An 18,537-nucleotide genomic window follows, 5' to 3' on the forward strand; every position below is an offset into this window, starting at 1 on the left:
CCAGTGCCACCATAATGGGGAAAAGCTCCAGCAGCAAAAGGTCCTTAGTGAAACCCTTGCGATGCCATTCCGCCGGCCACGAGGCCGCGCACCAAGATCCCTCCAGATAGCAACCAAACCCAGAGGAACCCGCCGCGTCGGTAAACAGCTGCAGCCCGGCGCTGTCGACCGTTGGGGCTTGCCATATACACATACCGTTGAAGTCCTCCAGGAACGAGGCCCATACGGCCAAATCCCTCTGAATCTCGGAGGACAAGCGCATGAAATGATGTGGTCTGGCACAACCCGCAGTCGCCCTTTCCAGCTTCCGGCAGAAAACCCTGCCCATCGGGATTACCCGACAAGCAAAGTTCAAAATGCCCAGCAAGGACTGCGCCTGCGGCAGAGTGACCTTGCGCGACCTTCCGAACCGGCAGATAGCCTCGCGGAGCTTCGCAACCTTGTCCTGAGGCAGTCGACACGATCCCGCCACCGTGTCGATTTCTATCCCCAAAAATGACAAACAGGAGACCGGCCCTTCTGTTTTATCCTCGGCCACGGGAACGCTGAAGTGAAAAAACAGAGCTCGGATGCTGAATAGCAAGTCGCCGCACCGTGGTGAATTTGCCGGACCCACACACAGGAAGTCATCGAGGTAATGGGCGACCCCGTGACCCCCTGACGAAGACTCCACGCACCAATGAAGGAATGTGCTAAACCGTTCAAAGAACGAGCAGGAAACGGAACATCCCATTGGCAAACATTTGTCGATGAAATACTCCGCTCCAATCCGAAAACCCATAAAACGGAATGAGTCCGGATGCAATGGCAGCAACCGAAAGGCGGATTCCACATCTATCTTAGCCATAAGGGCCCCAGGCCCGTAACTAAGGACCAGTTCTTGCGCCTCGTCAAACGACTGATACACCACCGAGCAATGAGCCAGCGGTGGGTCGTCGTTGACCGACGACCCCGACGGGTAAGAAAGATGCTGAATGAGCCTAAAAGCACCTGGAGTCTTCTTGGGAACCACCCCCACTGGGCAGATGACCAAGTCATCCACCGGGGGTGAGTTAAATGGTCCCTCCATTCTACCCAGCCTAACCTCCTTATCCACCTTCTCCCGCAGAACCGACGGCAAGGCACGAGCAGACTGGAGATTCCGTTGGGCCCGGACCGAAACCTTGCTCGCAACAGGCAAGCAAAAACCAAAACGAAAACCGTCAAACAAAAACTGCGCGTCCGCCCTATTTGGATACCACGTCAACCACTTGCCCATTGTATCCAAATCAATTGGCGTTGGAGCTCTGCGGAGCGCTCCCGCTTGCGCCAGGTCTTGAGTAATTTTGCTTACCCCTGGCACCCTGGCGACTGCCTTTAAAGCAGGCAGAGGCTGGGTGGGAGCTGCCACATTGCAAGCACAAATGTCGGAACCGACACTGCTTGCCGAAGGAACAGGTCGCATTGTTAAACGCGAAGCACTTTCCTTTTGCGACGGCCTGCCCCCCTCCGCGGACGGCCGACCTACTTGCCTTGCCCGATCCACCATCCGCGCCGGTCCCTTGGGCGGACGACCCTGCGCGATGCCCGTCCGCCCCCAGAATCCGGGGCTCCCTAGCCTGTTGAGAGGCCCGGGTGACTTGAAGCCAGACTTCGACGTCCTTGCAACCGAAATCTATCACTTGCAAGCAGTCCTGCTTTTCCCGGAATTTTTCGTCGTACATCCGCCATTCAAAGCCCGACGATGTGCACTGCATGTCGTGGATTAAATGCAGGTATCGAATAACATTCATATGCTCGTCCGGCCTATCTTCCAGGTAACATGCCGCGAAGACACAAAAACCGGCCAGCCAGTTATCGAAGGTACGGAAAGCCTCGGCCCCGATGCCCTTCTTGGCTGACGCCGACTTATAGTCCTTCTTTGCGTCCTTCGTCAATACGAACATATCAACGTAATCACCCCTGCATATTTTCCTATGGCAGCTGTCCCGCAGTCCCCGCATCACGGCAGTGTAATCGCAGTGGACTACCCCCGGCAAATCGCGGCGCTTCTTGGCCCTGCGAGCGTCCTCGCTAAGCCGCTTGCGTCTCTTCCGTCTCTCCTGCTGACCCGCCGCCCTCTTGGCGTATTTCGACGCGCGCTTCTTTGCCCTAGTCGTACTACTGACTTCGGACGCCGGCGACGACAGAGAAGACGAAGAGGAAGAGCTGCGAGAACTAGAGCGCGTGCAGGAGCTCGACCCCGATTGTTCCACCTCACCTGATGCCGTTGAATGCTCAGACCTGGAATCCTCCGGTGTGGCAAATCCGACATCCTCATCCTCGGTCTCCGCCATCTCCACTTCTCCGCGATCACCTGCAGAAGAAAAAGGAGCAAAGGACCCAGCAAGCAGTCGCGGCCCATGCCGAGTACCCCGGGGGGGGGGCGTCCCCGCTGCCCGCCCCTGCTCGTCCCACCCGGCCCAATGATCCAGCTGCGCCGCGGCCGCCCCGAGCTCCCGGCAGGCGTGGGCAACTCGCTGCGCCGCCGAAACCGTCCACGCAACGGACCCGCCTGCCACTGCATGCGTGCCGGAACTGAAAGCCACTCCCGGGGATGCGGCCGAGGCCAGCGGCCACAATGCTGCCACCACCGTGGCCAGGGCCGACGCCAGCGTTCCGGAGGGGTCCTGACCTCCCCAAAACGTGGCGTCGTCCCCCGAGGGTCCCCCAGCCGGTGTCAGCGCGTGCCTGCCCGCTCGACGCCCGACAGGCGCCAACTGGGGCCCCGACGTCTGCCGCCCCGTCAGCCCCGGTGGGGAAACGGGAGAGCCCCTGACCACCAGCGGCCCAGTCCCCCACCAGACTCTGCTCCAGTCTTGGGACTGGCCATCGGTGCCAGCGCTGCCTTCGCTCTCCAGCTCCTCGCGCGCCCCCTCCCCCCGCAGACCGGAACTACCTCCGCCCGCTGGGAGGGCGCCGCGGCGAGACCCTCTATTGTCATGGGCAGCCCTGCTGCCTCTGATCCATTCCCTGTCCCTCCTCCTCCCCCTCTCCCCGCCGGACTCCGGCTGCAGGGGAGTGAGCTGGGGAGACAGGGAGAACAGCGGCACCGCTGCGTGCACACGTGCGCGAACGGCGCCGCCTGCTGCAAGCGCGGGCGCGCGCGCACCCCGTGCGCGCGTCCCACCTCTTCCCGCCGTCAAGCCCCCGTCCACATTACTTGGTGCATCCGACGGACGAGGTCCCGCGACGGGCCTCGTCCGGCTAACCGCCGCCTCCCGCCTGATGCCCCCCCTCGCCTGTCACCGCTGTGTTGCCCTGACGAGGGGGAAGAGACTGGAGACTCCTGCGGCTCCATCGACGGGCGCCCACCGCGGCACGCGTGCCCGCGAGCGCCCGGCACTGATGCTTCCCTTACCGCGTTCGGAGGTGAGGGCTGCTGCCCTTCCACCCCCGGGCGGCCTGACTGAACCTCCGCCCCCCCCCTCCCCCCTGCCGGCAAAGCCGGCCCGGCCCCCAGCGGCACGGATGACCGAGTCCGCCGCTCCGTGACCCCGCCAGAGCCCGTGCAGGCCCCGGGGGACGGGACGCCGTCCCCAGGGCCAGCCAGCCCGTCCTCGGGCCCAGCCCCACCGCCCGATATGCGGTACCGAGCTGGGGTCCCGGTGGAACGGCGAGGGCGAGAGGCAGCCATGTTACAAACGGAGGGTAATGTAAGGTAAAGAGGATTGATATAATGTAATTGAAATAATCTGACAATTAATGGGGAGACTCTGCTATGCAGCACTCACCCCAAAGGCAATTCAGCAGCAAGAGAGAGCAAACTGGCCTAGCATTCCCTATATCTATTAACCCTCCCCTTTTTCCAAAGGCTGTACTTTCCTCACAGCTAGGTCCACCCCTCACAGGATGTTTAACTCTTTCCTTTCCTATGCAGTCAATTCTCTCTCCAAAGCAATTACCTATACACTGCATAATCCAGTAATTCATGGTTTGTTGGTGTGGTAGTATTAGTGCTAGTGTTGTAGTAATTAGGCCCTCTATATGGCCATATATGTGTTCTGGGTAGGCGGGGGCCTGTTATATTTGTTGTGTGTAGTTCCCTGAAACATGACCAAACGTACTCAAAAAAGGCCATTTGTCTGTCCTGTATAGCCTTTAGCTGCAACAAAAATGACTGCTGCATTTCCCTTTCTGACTCTAGAAACCTATCATTGCAAATATCTTCCTGGGCCTGCATGTCATAGTCCAATTCATGGAGATAGATGCTCGACAGTAACAGACATCATTGCTATAGCTGCTTGCTCAGACTTGTTTGGCTTCTTCTTTCTTGCCGGTATGTTGTAGACTGCAAAGAGGAGAAACAATAAAACAAATTACAATAAACAATGAGCAGATATAAAAATAGCAGTGGTTTTTGAGTACATGTGCTTTTGTTCTTCTCCCACCTGTACTCTAGCGACATGCTGCAACAGATACTGTTTTGATTTTAGTGAATGTAGTGTGTGTGTAATCTGTTTTATTTTTTTATTTTATGCTTTTAGAACATAGAGCCAGACAGGGTGGGTTGCCATCAGAGATTGTGGGGCCCCAGACAGAGCAAATAGGTAGGGACCCCTCCCCATAAAAATAACAATAACCCTATATTTAAGTGACATGGAGAGGCAATGGGTGTTGGGGAGAGGGAGAGGCAGTGGGTGATGGGCAAATGTTGACAGACAGAGGCAGAGTGTGACAGGGAGAGGGAGAGGCAGTAAATGATGGGAAGAGGGTGATTAAAGAGGCAGTGTTTGATGGGCAAATGTTGACAGGCAGAGGCAGAGTGTGACAGGGAGAGGGAGAGGCAGTAAATGATAGACAGAGGGTGATGGGAGAGGCAGTGCTTGATGGGCAAATGTTGACAGGGAGAGGCAGAGTGTGACAGGGAGAGGGAGAGGCAGTAGGTGATGGGCACACGGTGATGGAGAGATGCAGAGGTTGATCTACAAAATGTGCAGGAAGAGATAGAGGGTGACGTGCAGGCAGAGGGTGAAAGGGAGAGTCAGTGGGTGACAGGCAGATGCAGTGGGTGATGGGCAGAAGGTGACTGGGAGAGAAAGTGAGGGCCACAACATACATACTGTACTTCTAGAACTATCACACAAAACATACCTTTTTAATAACCCTGCACCTCTAGGACTACAATGCATACACCTAATAATACTGCACCTCTAGGACTATCACATCAAGCATACCTCTGTAACAGCACTGCACCTCAAGCACTGCAACACATACACCTAATGGTATACAGGATCAGTGCACTTTATCAGTAATTACATGGGTTCTTAACTTCTACAACTTACTAGTCCCACTTCAGTCGGGCATTCGTGCCCAATACTCCACAGAGACGGCACTGGCCAAAGTAGTAAACGATCTGGTCACTGCTAGATCTAAAGGCCATTACACACTTCTTATTATTCTAGATCTCTCTGCTGCTTTTGCACTGTTGACCACTCTCTTCTCATACAAACACTAAAATCCCTAGGTCTTCAGGACACAGCCCTTACTTGGTTCTCATCCTACCTCTGTAATCGCTCTTTCAGTGTTCACTTCTCTGATTCTACCTCCTCTTCTCTACCTCTATCAGTTGGAGCACCGCAAGGCTCAGTCTTAGGTCCTCTGCTTTTCTTAATCTATACTTCATCTCTTAGTAAACTAATCAGCTCCTTCAGATTTCAATATCATTTGTACGCTGATGATACTCAAATCTACCTATCTTCCCCAGATTTATCACCATCTATTGTTCCGTGTCTCTGAATGCTTGTCTGCTATTTCATCTTGGATGTCATCTCGCCACCTCAAACTCGACATTTCCAAAACAGAATTATTTATTTACCTGCCAGCCAAGAGTAGTTACCAACCTGATATCTCCATAACTGTTGACAATGCGACTATCCACCCTACCCCACAAGCTCTCTGCCTAGGTGTCATCCTTGACTCTGAACTGTCCTTTGTTCCACACATTCAATCTGTCTCAAAATCATGTTACATGCATCTAAAAAACATATCCAAAATATGTCCTTCTCTTACACAAGACACTGCAAAAACTCTAATCCATGCACTCATCATCTCCCGCATAGATTAATGCAATAGTCTTCTTACTGGTCTTCCCAAACATAGGCTCTCAGCACTACAATCAATTTTGAATGCAGCTGCAAGGCTAATATTCCTTGCTAGATGTTCATCGTCTGCAGATCCGCTCTGTCAGTCCCTCCATTGGCTACCGGTATTCTACCGTATTCAATATAAAATACTTTTACTTACATACAAGGCTATTAACCAAACTGCATCAACATACATCTCTTCACTCATCTCAAAATATCTCCCTACCAGACCTCTCCTCTCTGCACAAGATCTGCATCTCTCATCCACGTGTATTACTTGTCCCCAATCAAAACCACAAGACTTTATTCATGCTTCACCCACTCTGTGGAACGCCCTCCCACGCACAATAAGACTCACCTCTAGTCTCCAAACCTTTAAACGTTCCCTGAAAACTCACCTCTTCAGACAAGCCTATCAAATTCCAGACCCACCCACATAACCTTCAATGCTTCTCTTTCTAATCACATCCTTTCTGTACAGTATACATAACATCACATTGTCTTCCAACATTGCTGGGTGATCATATCATACAACCCATTAAGAACCTAACAATCTGGTGGATCATTATGCAATAGGTAGCATCTATCCTTGTGTATCAATGCCTATTTCCCTATAGATTGTAAGCTTGCGAGCAGGGCCTTCCTACCACTATGTCTGTCTGTCTGTTTTTGCCCAGTTTTATTCTATTACTGTTGTTCTACTTGTAAAGCGCAATGGAATATGCTGCGCTATATAAGAAACTGTTAATAAATAAATAATAGGCAGCTAATCAGGGATAAACCACAGCCCTAAAGGCAATATGCCTCCAAGCAATACATTAAAAATAGAGAGCGCCTGAAAACCAAAACAAAGAAACATCTAACTCAGATTAAATGTGTTACAAATTAATTTATACAATGGTAACTAAATATGTCTAAAATCAAAAAAACACATTCAATTCATAAAAGCCGTTTATCTATTAAAGATTGTTTCAAAATAAGGGCCTAATTCAACTTTAGTTGAAGTTTTGCGAAAAAATCGCAAAACTACAACTGTTTTCTTTAACATGCGGGGGGCGCCCAGCACAGGCTGTTGTTAATCTCTGGTGGTCCGGTACCAGGCATGGGCACTCTGATTAAGTACAGTCCACCCAGATTGTCAGGAATCGGGCCGGCTCCAGCCGTCACTCACCACTGCACCGGCTTCCTTTGGTCGGAGGCAGTCAGTTAGACGGGGGTGGGGTACAGATGGGAGAGCCAGTGATCACCACTGCTCTGCTCTGCAAAGCAGCTGGTGATCGCTGAATGCGCACGGCATCTATCAGTTCAGGGAGGGTTAGCAGGGGGCTGCCCAGCTGCTCAGGGAGCGCTGGGCACACTCCTAAAATGATGAAAACGGGGATAGCTGTGCTAGGCCTCTTTCCCGTCTGAGGCCCCCCCTCCCAGGGTCCTGCCCCCTTTTTTCGACAGTGGCCATACCTCTGAGTCACCGGAATCAAAAGTTAGGAGGTATGTGGTAAGTCTGCGGGTTGGTAGGTGCAGGAAGTTCCAGAATGTTGATACAGGCTGTGCAGCATAAAGCAACAAGGCTTCCAGCAGGTCTTGGAATAATGCAGGCAGGAGCAGACTGGTGTATGGAAAAGCTGAGCACCACAGAAGAGCATTGGCAGTGCTGCAAAGTTTGTACAGGATACTGTAGCTGAATACACTCAGAGAGTGACCAGCAAATATAGGTTTGTTGTAGGTTATGTACCTTTAGTTAGGCTCCATGGTACCCTCACCACGCTTCGGGCCTGGTGGCTCACTTGGAATGGCATATGGAATCTGAACAGCAGACATGCCATGAGGATTAATGACAGCGCCAGTTGAGGTAAACGCGTTTGGAAAACTGCAGCATGACAATTTAAAGCACAAATGAGTCTAAGATAAGCAGGATTTAAAGAAAACAACAAAATACTAGTTGAAATTAATTCAAGAAAAAGTAGTCCAAATGTGGTAGTACTGTAGCTTGGACTCTAATGCCATGTACTCTGCCATTCACATTTCCAGTTGGACCCATTATTGTGCAAAAGATGGCATATAGTAGACTGAATTTCCATTTCATAAACAAAATAAAAAATCTGAACTTTTATTGCTATTAGATTTTGAGAGCTGAAATCAAACAATTGAAGCTTTGAACTATATAGAACATTGGCTGATCAAGTATTATGACAACAGATAAAAGATAATACAATTCCTTCACATTGATCTATTTTTTAATACATAATGCTGTGACATTATTGATGTAGTTAAGCCATGGATTCTTTTGCAGATACTGTATGAAAGAACAATAAAAAAAATGTAGTCATTGTATCAAGTTCAGATCCTGTAAATTCTCTGTGTATCAATTTAAATTGTTTTGTTGACACCTTCAACCACACAGATTCATTCCTAATGTTGTTTAAATGTATGACATCAAATAATACTGGTGCATAAAACTTACCAACTAAACACAAAAACATGATCTCTGACAAATGTAGAAAGGATCAGGGAGAAATGACTTGTTCTGCTTTATCATAGACAATCGCCTAGGGAAATAATGAGACTTGCCATAAGTATTTCTTGAAGTCGTTTACACATCTCTAGAATTTCCAACCAGTAAGGTATCAGGCCATGATTACTTCTTGTCAGACTGAAAGAAAACTGTCAGTAAATGCTGCTTAATAAGTATAACAATGCTCAATTTTACATCAAATGTCAGCGTGTCATTGTTCTAGGACTCCAAAAGAGACAGTTTGCAATAGATTGTACTGCATATATGATGTCCACGCAATCCAAAAACAGATTCTTGTAACTCACTTGTTCAGTTTCATAAATTGGAAAAATATGCTTTAAAAATGAACAATATTTAAGGTTAGATTGAGTACATTTTCCGCAATTCATTATATTAAATAGTTATATGGGACAATTTTTTTTATCTTTGACAACTCAATATAATCATTAATAGTCTAGCTGGACAGGAGCTATTGCTGGATACACACTAGATGATGTGTACCCAGCCTGACATCGTGGGCAACAGGACCCAACGGAGGAGCCAGCATCGCCAAGTGCATACACACTTGCAGATGCCGGCAGCAATGGAGTGAAAGCGGGGAGGGGGGGGGGGGGGCTAGGTCATGCTGTATGCAGCAACATGGCATCGCTAGCGACATTCCTAGATAAGGCTGCATGTACAAATGACAGGAGATGTCACTAGCTATTCCATGGGAGCACGCATCACTAGCAATGTAGTGGGTACACACAGGATGATTTTTTTCTATATTTGTTGTTATGAATATTCGTTATCGGAAAATTTGTTTAAAATGTTGTCTAGTGTGTACCAGACTTAACACAACATTAAGCAATACATGCAAGCAATTAAAAAATCAAGCACTTGACTGAACCTGTATAAGATCATTAACAGTTTTTATGTGTTGTTTTAGAATTTTGGAAGAACCTAAAAAAAAAAACAATATTTTATTTGGCAAGTTGGTTCTTTTTTTGTTTTTGTGTTATTTTTGATATTTAACAAGGCTTATTTAGTAAATAACAAATATAAAGGGCAAATGCTATTTTGAGGCATCACAAACCTACTTTTGCACAAATGCACCTGTCTTTATAGGTTTATGGGTAAACACAATGATTAGGTTCCCCCTTGGAAAAGATATATAGGTTTTTGTGGTTTGTAAATAATCTTTATCTATTTAAATATGATCTATATGATTCCCTGCCATAGGAAAGATGTTAACAGCAGCTCCAGACAGCTATATAAATTATAGCCGCAGGGAGTACCACAGCTGGTATTTAACAGAAAGTGGGAGGAGGAAAGTTTTGAGCCCAGGAATTGGAAAAGTACAAAGCAAAGTACCAGATGTCACAACTCTCGCTGGGATGGTATAGATGCTGTACATACAATTAGGACTGATATAGGGATATACTGTCCACTTTATCTCCATCAAAGGCTTAGTAAGATTCTCCAACTTTTGTGTCTAAGAAGTTCTTCTGTCTGATGCAAACACTTTCATTTCTTCTGACTGTTTGGAAAAAATATTACTGTTGTTACAATTTCTTCACAATGTTTGAATTGGCCAGTGCAGACAGTTTGAATGGTGACAACTCAAAATACTAGTGTACACACTAGAGTCTGTTGTTTATATATAGTTTCTGGTCTGTATATTGTTATTTTCAATGTACACAGAAAAGGCTAAAAAATATACCTGGGTCGCACTGATTTCAGAAGTCAAACTGATATTCCAATCATTATTGTTTAGAAAAATCAAAACTTCATCCAAGCTTTCATGGCTTCCCTTTGAGATTAAGAATATATCATCAATACAACTCTTCCAGGACACCAGGTTCGCCTTGTATGGATTGTTACACCATATATTTTCACAGTCTAATTGGCCCATAAATATGTTTGTATAACTGGGGCAAACCTGGTGCCCATGCCCACTTTTTGTAGATAAAAATCCTCTTTATAAATGAAATAATTATTAAAAAGAAAAAAATGTATCCCTTTGACTGAATTTGTTTTTAAATCACTTAGGGCTTTGGAAACCGCTTTCATGCCACGTTAGTGTTATATGACAGTATACAATGATCTGACATCACATGTGGCCTTCTTTCCACTTACAGTAAGTGTGTTCAAGTGTTCTAGTATGTCTTTCAGATGTGATTATTTTTTTAAAATAATGGTGTATGTAAATATCAATGAACTGGGAGAACTTGCTGTTGTGCACTCCCTGGAATATTTGGACAGTCACAACAATAGGTGAGCAATACTCAAGGTGCTTGTAGATAGACTCCTCAATTATTTTATTTGGTAGGTAGCCAATTCGTCCTCTCTCCTTTGGTGGGTGAAATTTCGCAACTTAGAAGATTTGCATACCCTCATGAAAAGGTCACACAGGCAATGATGTTGTATCAGATGACCGATAGAGTCACAATAAAACAATCATGGAACCGATTTTATCAGTTCCTTGATTGTTTTATTGTCAGTCTACAAGCACCTTGAGTATTGCTCACCTAGTGTCGTGACTGTCCAAATATTCAAGAGAGTGCACAACAGCAAGTATTGGAACATTACTGAACTTTGTTGGGGTGAAGGTGACCACCCCATCTGTTGACTGCAGCACCTTTATAGTGAAGCGCTGTCTTCTCATCTTCTTCTAATGAACTGGGAGAGGTAAGTCGTGGGAGAATAGATACAAGATACAATGGGGAGGATATATAATTTATGCACCTTAGGGAGGATATACAGTATAATGTGGGGATAATAGATTCTGTGTTAATAAGGTATTTAGCCTCTGTATCTTTGATGTCCACTTTTTATTGCGTTCCTTCACTAAGTTTGACAAAGTTTTAATTACATTCTCTGTAGGGTTTCCACTCAGTTTATATGTGACATTCAGCGGTATTCAAATGATATATCATGCCCAATCTCCTTTCTAAATTGATCCCCATTATCGCGCATATCATGCCCACAATAATCAGGTTTAGCTGCGTAAATGGTTGGGTGCCTTGCTACCCTGGGAGTAAGGAGCTGAAATGATTATACCACGCCTGCCAGCAGAAACAGAATGGGTGTGGAAGGGGGTGGAGAGAATTGAATACCATCCATTATTTTCTAAATGTCTGTTCACCTCTTTATCATAATCAGCCAGATCCATCAGTACATTGCATCTTCACGTCCCTACTCCCAGTATTGCAAAGCTGTGAGTCCTGACAAAACGACACAGAACTGGTGCCATGATGACTGATTTGCATTGTTCCACCTTGTTCTACCCATGCAATGTCGGAAATCTCAGAAAAACATCACAGGGGCAGAGGTGTTCCACCTCCATCCAACCCAAGGCAGCAAGAATGGTATAATGTACAGTATATGACTATTACTTTGCTTTGTGGGTTAGTGATAATTGATAGTACTAGAAAGCAAGGATTATTTATCTTTTCCATGATTAGATAATAAGAATACTCTACTTTGTAAAATGATGATGATCTGTTGGACAAGTCTTTTTCTTACCCAACTCCCACTGTTCCCATTCATCTGTACTTTAATTCACTAGATAAATCCAATGAATGCAAGTTTTTTTCCATTATGCCATTAGAGTAGACATGCATAGAAATATAAAGTGAAATTAAGCCCCATTAAATAATATACATTTTTCCCTTTAAGAGAAATATGGCGTGCAGCTGGGAAATGAATAAGCTGAAGAATATATTGACAGGATACCAATATAAGTCCCAAATGAATGTTGCAGCATCCCACATTTTAACTAAGTTTAACTTTTGATACCCAGACGTTCTACACCTGACAAGAGTCCTCACATGATTTTAAAGCCTATTTAATTGAAATTCCTGCCGCAACCTCTTATCTTGTGGTTTCCACCTTCTTAGCTTCACTTTGAGCTGCTTTCTACTGGCTCCAGGCATGCATTGAGTCCTGCTGCTTAGGTTTGTTAGCCACCTGCCATGCATTATCTGCCTACACTCTCTGGCACTACTGCCTATTGTTGATAATTCATCTTTATAACAGTGTACACTTGATATTTATTTTCTTATCTCTCATAGTATGAATAGCTATGCTGGTGTGGAATCTATGTAGCATCATTTCAGAAGCTGATTTCAACCTTCTTATAAAAAAAAGCTAAGCAGAAACCTCTCCAAGTTTAACCCCTACAGTTGACAATTGTATACTATCCCTGCTTTTAAGGCTGGTTTTACTGGAGCTTGTAATTGTCTGCGCAGTTTTGTAATTTCCATCTTATTCCTTTGAGAAAATCAAAAACAAAACCACTTACAAATGTCGGGTACCTACCCCTATATTTTGCGCTTGTGTGCACAAATGAGATGCTGACACATGGTATCGTTAATGTTTTATGGAGATAATTTTTATAGGTAATCCAACATTACTAATCCAGTGAGATATCAAACACCATGGTAACAGCAATGCTTTCATAAGGCCTAAATCGGAAACTGTGCATGCACTAAACCTGTTCTGTGCATGTGCAGAACGGGTCCTACAATCGCATCACAGTTGTGCCAATGCCACTGTCTGATTGAGGCCAAGGACTGTGACACGAGATGCAGTTTTCCTGGCCTCACAAGCCGCCTTGCGATGGGCTTACTCAGCTGGCAGTCTGTGTGACACATCGTTTGCAATGTTGACCCCAGGCTGCAATGCGGCTGCAGCGCTGGGATCGCAAATGCAGCAAGGAGGTGTTTAACACATCCTACTGCATTTGCATTGCTTTGGATTGCATTTTGCAAAGCTGCTGCAAGCAGATTTACAATCATCAATCCATGATTAAAAAGGGCCATAGTTACATGCAGACAAAGAAATGGCAACTAGATGAAATATTATATTTTATTATATTGAATTTATACTAGTATTTTGTTTTTGAAATATCAGCAAGTGCAGAGAATATCTATAAATGCAATAAAAAAATATTTGCATTTCAGCATTTTCAATTACAAAAAAAATGCCCATAGAGGTAAATATCTATGTAACTATGCAAAGTTTACTGTCATAAATTACCCTGAAATTTGAAATGTCAACAGTCTAATTACAGCAGCTCTAACCGAGATTCACCACACTCACCAAATGACTCAATCTGTCCCATCTGGAATGCTAGTGTTTTACAATACAAATGATCTAGCCAATCTCTTCTGTGTTGATCTCTTCTTTATATACACACATAAACAACTGTTCAGATTTTTTTTTTTGGAATAAACGATTTATTGGGTTTTACGAAATGTTTCCATTGATATATATAAAATCAATAACATGCCGACAATATTGGTACATTGTTAACTTCAAGGCATCAAAGTACAATGAGAAGAAAAACAAAAAAACAAAAGGATGATAGTCAGTGCAAAATAATGCCCAAAAATTTGGGCAAAGGACCACGGTGTACAGAACATTTGCTACATCCAAAAGAATGATGAAAGAAATTACAAACAGTCTTGTTATTCAAATCCAATGTACCAGGCATAAATGGATAACATCAGAAAAAATTATGAGAGGTCTGCTAAGATTAAAAAGGGGGAAGGGTGGGGAGGGGAGGGAGGAACACAAAACAGAGGGAAGGAGGGAAAAGGCAGTGGCGACTCCGAAATACAAAAATAAGTTATCGTTGTGGATAGGAATTACATTAGCTTCTGCCTTAAAAACCAATCAGTGCCCTCAAACACTGTTTGAAATTGATCTTGTATACTCTGGGGAAGTCGAACTATATAGTCACCCCATTTTTTATAAAACTTTACTACACCAGTCTCAATCTCTGGAAATGCAGCACTTCGTTCATAATAAAATATTTTTTCAAATATCTGACTGAAGTTCGTGTAGAAAAGGGGGGGATCTAGAGATCCAGTGCCTTTATAATAAGTTTACTGGCGATGGTCAAAATAACCGTTAATATAGGAGACAATATAGTTTTGCATAGTCCTAAATCCCATTCATCGAAATTCAATAGAAGGCAAGGGATAGGGGCTTTGATAAGACATAGAGAAAAAAGTTTATTGATATAAGTGACAACTTTATCCCAAAATCGTCTGATCTTCCTACATTCCCAGAAGTTATGAAAAAAATCAGCTTTACTGGTATTACATTTTGGGCATCTGCCCGTTTCTTCTGCTACCATAAATTTTCTCTGCGCTTGAGAGATGTATGCCCTATGTATAATCCTTAGATGTGTTTCCTGCAGTGTCGCTGAGGGGATACGTTTAAGGGTGGCCTCACAATGATCAGTCCAAACATTAGATGACTGAATGGAAGGTATGTCTCTAGTCCAGCTCCTGAGGGAGCTAGACCAAACTGCTACCGTAGATGGCTCCAACAAAAATGGGTATAAATAACGAATTTTGTATGGTTTGATTTTAATGTGAGCCATAGTTTCTAGAATAACATCTTTGGGTTGGGACACACTTGGTTTTACAGTTTTGGTTTGCGCATAGTGCCTAGCCTGTAGATACATAAAGAACCACCCTCTCTGTAGACCAAAAGTATTTTGGAGATAATCAAAAGTGTGGATGGTGCCACCCGGATCAAAGATGTCTTTTACCGCTATTATCCCCTTCGCTTTCCAGTTCAGATACAACGAATTATCTAGACCTGGAATAAAACTGTGATTTCCCCAAAAGGTAGCAAAAGGAGTGTCAGTATGATCCCCGTGTAAGCGTTTATTGATGGCACACCAACTTCTATAAACATCTGCAAATAATATATTTGAGTGAATGAATGGGTGCAGGGATCAATGATTTGGGAGAGTGCAATAATGCGTTAGAGGAAAAAGGGAAGAAAAGTGCATCCATTGCATCCATTGCAGTATTGGTAAATACGGAGGTTTGCCCCAACCAGTCTGAGATATACATTTCGAAAATGAGTTCCTTGGGTGAAAGTGGTAACATCTGGTACAGCAAAGCCTCCCTGTGCCTTTGGAAGAATCAATTTTGAAAAAGCAATGCGTGGCTTCTTACCTTGCCACATAAATTTAGTAAATTGAGCATTTAGGGCTTTAGTATCCCGTCTTGAAAGACAAAGGGGCAGCATTTGTAGTATATACAAAAGTTTGGGAAATAACACACTTTTTATGACAGCAATTCTACCGGATAATGAAAGGGGCAAATGTGTCCAATGGTTGATTAATTTTACAATTGAAGCCAGTATTGGCGGAAAGTTGACCGAATAAAGTGAACTTAAAGTAGTTGGAATAAGAATCCCAAGATATTTAAGAGGGGTGTGACAAATAGCAAACCTGGCTAAGGTGGGGTGTGATGAAAAATAATTAGCTTCCATCACTATAGGTAGGAGCCTTGATTTTTAATAATTCACCCTAAAACCTGTAAACGCACTAAATTGTCTATAGTGGATATAATAGCAGCAAGCGACTGTAAAGGCTGAGATATAAATAACAACATGTCATCTGCAAAGAGGCTCAACTTGACCTCTACATCATTAATTTTAATACCAGTAAACAGGGAATTTGAACGGAGGGCTGCTGCCAGTGGTTCCAACGTCATAGCGAAAAGGAGCGGAGAGAGAGGGCAACCTTGTCTCGTGCCCTGTAAAATAGAAAAAGAGTGGGAAAGGTAGCAATTACTTAAAATTTGTGTAGAGGAGCCCTTATATAGCCATTGCAGTGTCAGAATAAATTCATTGGGGGTGCCAAATCTGCGCATACAATTAAACAAGTGTTCCCATGCTACCAGATCGAAGGCTTTTTCTGCATCGAGTGATAAAATTGCGCTGGGACTTTTTTGGTTAGAGGATTCTAGCCATTGCATAACCGTGAGGACTTTCCTAACATTCCCTACAGAGTGACGACCCATAATAAACCCCGTTTGGTCTTCGTGTATGATAGTTGGAAGAATGAGTTTAAGTCTATCAGCTAAAATTTTGGTACAGGTTGAGTATCCCATATCCAAATATTCCGAAATACGGACTTTTTGGCGTGAGAGTGAGATAGTGAAACCTTTGTTTTTTGATGGCTCAATGTACACAAACTTTGTTTAATACACAAAGTTATTAAAAATATTGTATTAAATGACCTTCAGGCTGTGTGTATAAGCTGTATATGAAACATAAATGAATTGTGTGAATGTACGCACACTTTGTTTAATGCACAAAGTTACAAAAAATATTGGCTAAAATGACCTTCAGGCTGTGTATAAGGTTTATATGTAACATAAATGCATTCTGTGCTTAGATTTAGGTCCCATCACCATGATATCTCATTATAGTATGCAATTATTCCAAAATACAGAATAATCCGATATCCAAAATACCTCTGGTCCCAAGCATTTTGGATAAGGGATACTCAACCTGTATATAGTTTATAATCTGTGTTCAGGAGGGAAATTGGACGATAGGAGCCGGGTAAGAGAGGGTCGCGTCCAGGTTTATGTAAGAGTTTCAACAGGGCAGAATTAAAGTATAGAGGGGGGTCAGATCCTGATATAAGCAAATTAAAAAAGGCTAGACGGGTGTCTTCTATTTTAGGGCCTAAAATCTTATAGAAGTCATTTGAGATTCCATCTGGGCCTGGAGCTTTATTAGTTTTAAGTTGTTTAATAGCACGTCATATTTCATCAATAGATATGGGCTGCATTAGGGATGAGGCTTGATTTGGGGACATGTGGGGGAGGGTCACTTTGTCCCAAAAGGCAACGCCATCTTCAGTACTAGTTTCCGATGAGGCATATAACTCAGAGTAAAAGGCATGTAAAATATTGGAGATTTCCTTGCCACAAGAAGTGGTCTTACCATTCTTATCTTTAAGAGCTTTAATTGAACTAGAGGTGAGTTGGCCCCTAAGTAAGTTGGATAAAAGCTTCCCCGACCTATTTCCAAGTCTAGAGTTAAAAGTATATTTGGACTCTGCTTGGGATAACATATTATCAAAAGCCGCCCTTTGGGACAAATATGCCAGTTTATTGGCTGAGGTAGGTGTAGTCTTAAATAACTGGTAAGAAGAAGTCAGATTGGTTTGTAATTCTACGTAGGAGGAACGAAACAGTTTGTCTTTATGTGCGCAATAAGAAATAATCTCTCCTCTAAGCACAGGTTTAAAGGCTAGCCAAAAAAGTGTGGGGGAAGAAGATGCGATATCAGCATTGTGAAATTGATAATTTACCCAGACGGTTTCCAATGCAGCTCTAAACTTTAAGGAGTGGGATAAGTGGGAGGGGAAACGCCATTGTTTGTAAGGGCCCTTATCAGTAACCAAAGCAATTTTAATCCAACATAGAGCATGATCGGACACACAAATAGGTTCTATATTAGAATCCAGGAGACGTGTAAATAAATGCTCAGACATAAAAATGTAATCTATCCTGGAAAGAGTACCTTAAGCTGCAGACAGACAAGTGAAATCACGCTCCAGAGGGTGGGAAGCTCTCCACACATCTACCAGATGAAGTTGCTGGAGAATGTAAGGTATGCCTAGCTTTGGGGCCTGGCGTTTGTTGCGTATAGGGGAGGAAATGTCCATCTGTGGAGATGCCACTATGTTAAAATCCCCCCCTAAGAGGATAGGGACAGTACCATATGCGTACAATTTGGACACAATTTTAACAAAAAAATCCCTAGAATATACATTCGGGGCATAAACATTACATAATATATATCTAGATTGATCAATTGACACATCGGCTATTATATAGCGACCCTGGGGGTCGATTGACGAGGAGTGCACAATGGTTGCTAATGACTCCTTCACTATGACAGCTACACCTCTAGCTTTAGAGGTGAACGGGGCAGACAAAAGAACTTTCCAGCGTTAGTGTGTTTAGCTTTAACATTTCAGGGGGTAGCAGGTGGGTTTCCTGTAAGTATGCTATATCAATTTGCGTCCTGTTCAGGTATATCAATATCTTCTTCCTCTTAGCTGGGGAATGAAAGCCACCGACATTGAGAGAGCCTAATGTTAGACTAGCC

The 18,537-nt window shown here is 44.2% G+C and overlaps 1 long non-coding RNA gene across 1 annotated transcript in view; it reads left to right on the plus strand.

Moving 5' to 3' along the window:
* The window catches only part of LOC135050744 (uncharacterized), a 91,128-nt gene extending 77,358 nt beyond the window's left edge, over positions 1 to 13,770 (plus strand). The window contains exons 3-4 of the long non-coding RNA XR_010241782.1: positions 10,648 to 10,735; positions 11,761 to 13,770. This is a non-coding gene — a long non-coding RNA (uncharacterized LOC135050744). The remainder of the gene's footprint in view (positions 1 to 10,647; positions 10,736 to 11,760) is intronic.
* The last annotated feature ends 4,767 nt before the right edge of the window (positions 13,771 to 18,537 follow it).

The sequence above is a fragment of the Pseudophryne corroboree genome, chromosome 2, assembly GCF_028390025.1.
Source record: "Pseudophryne corroboree isolate aPseCor3 chromosome 2, aPseCor3.hap2, whole genome shotgun sequence".
In the NCBI taxonomy this organism is placed as follows: domain Eukaryota; kingdom Metazoa; phylum Chordata; class Amphibia; order Anura; family Myobatrachidae; genus Pseudophryne; species Pseudophryne corroboree.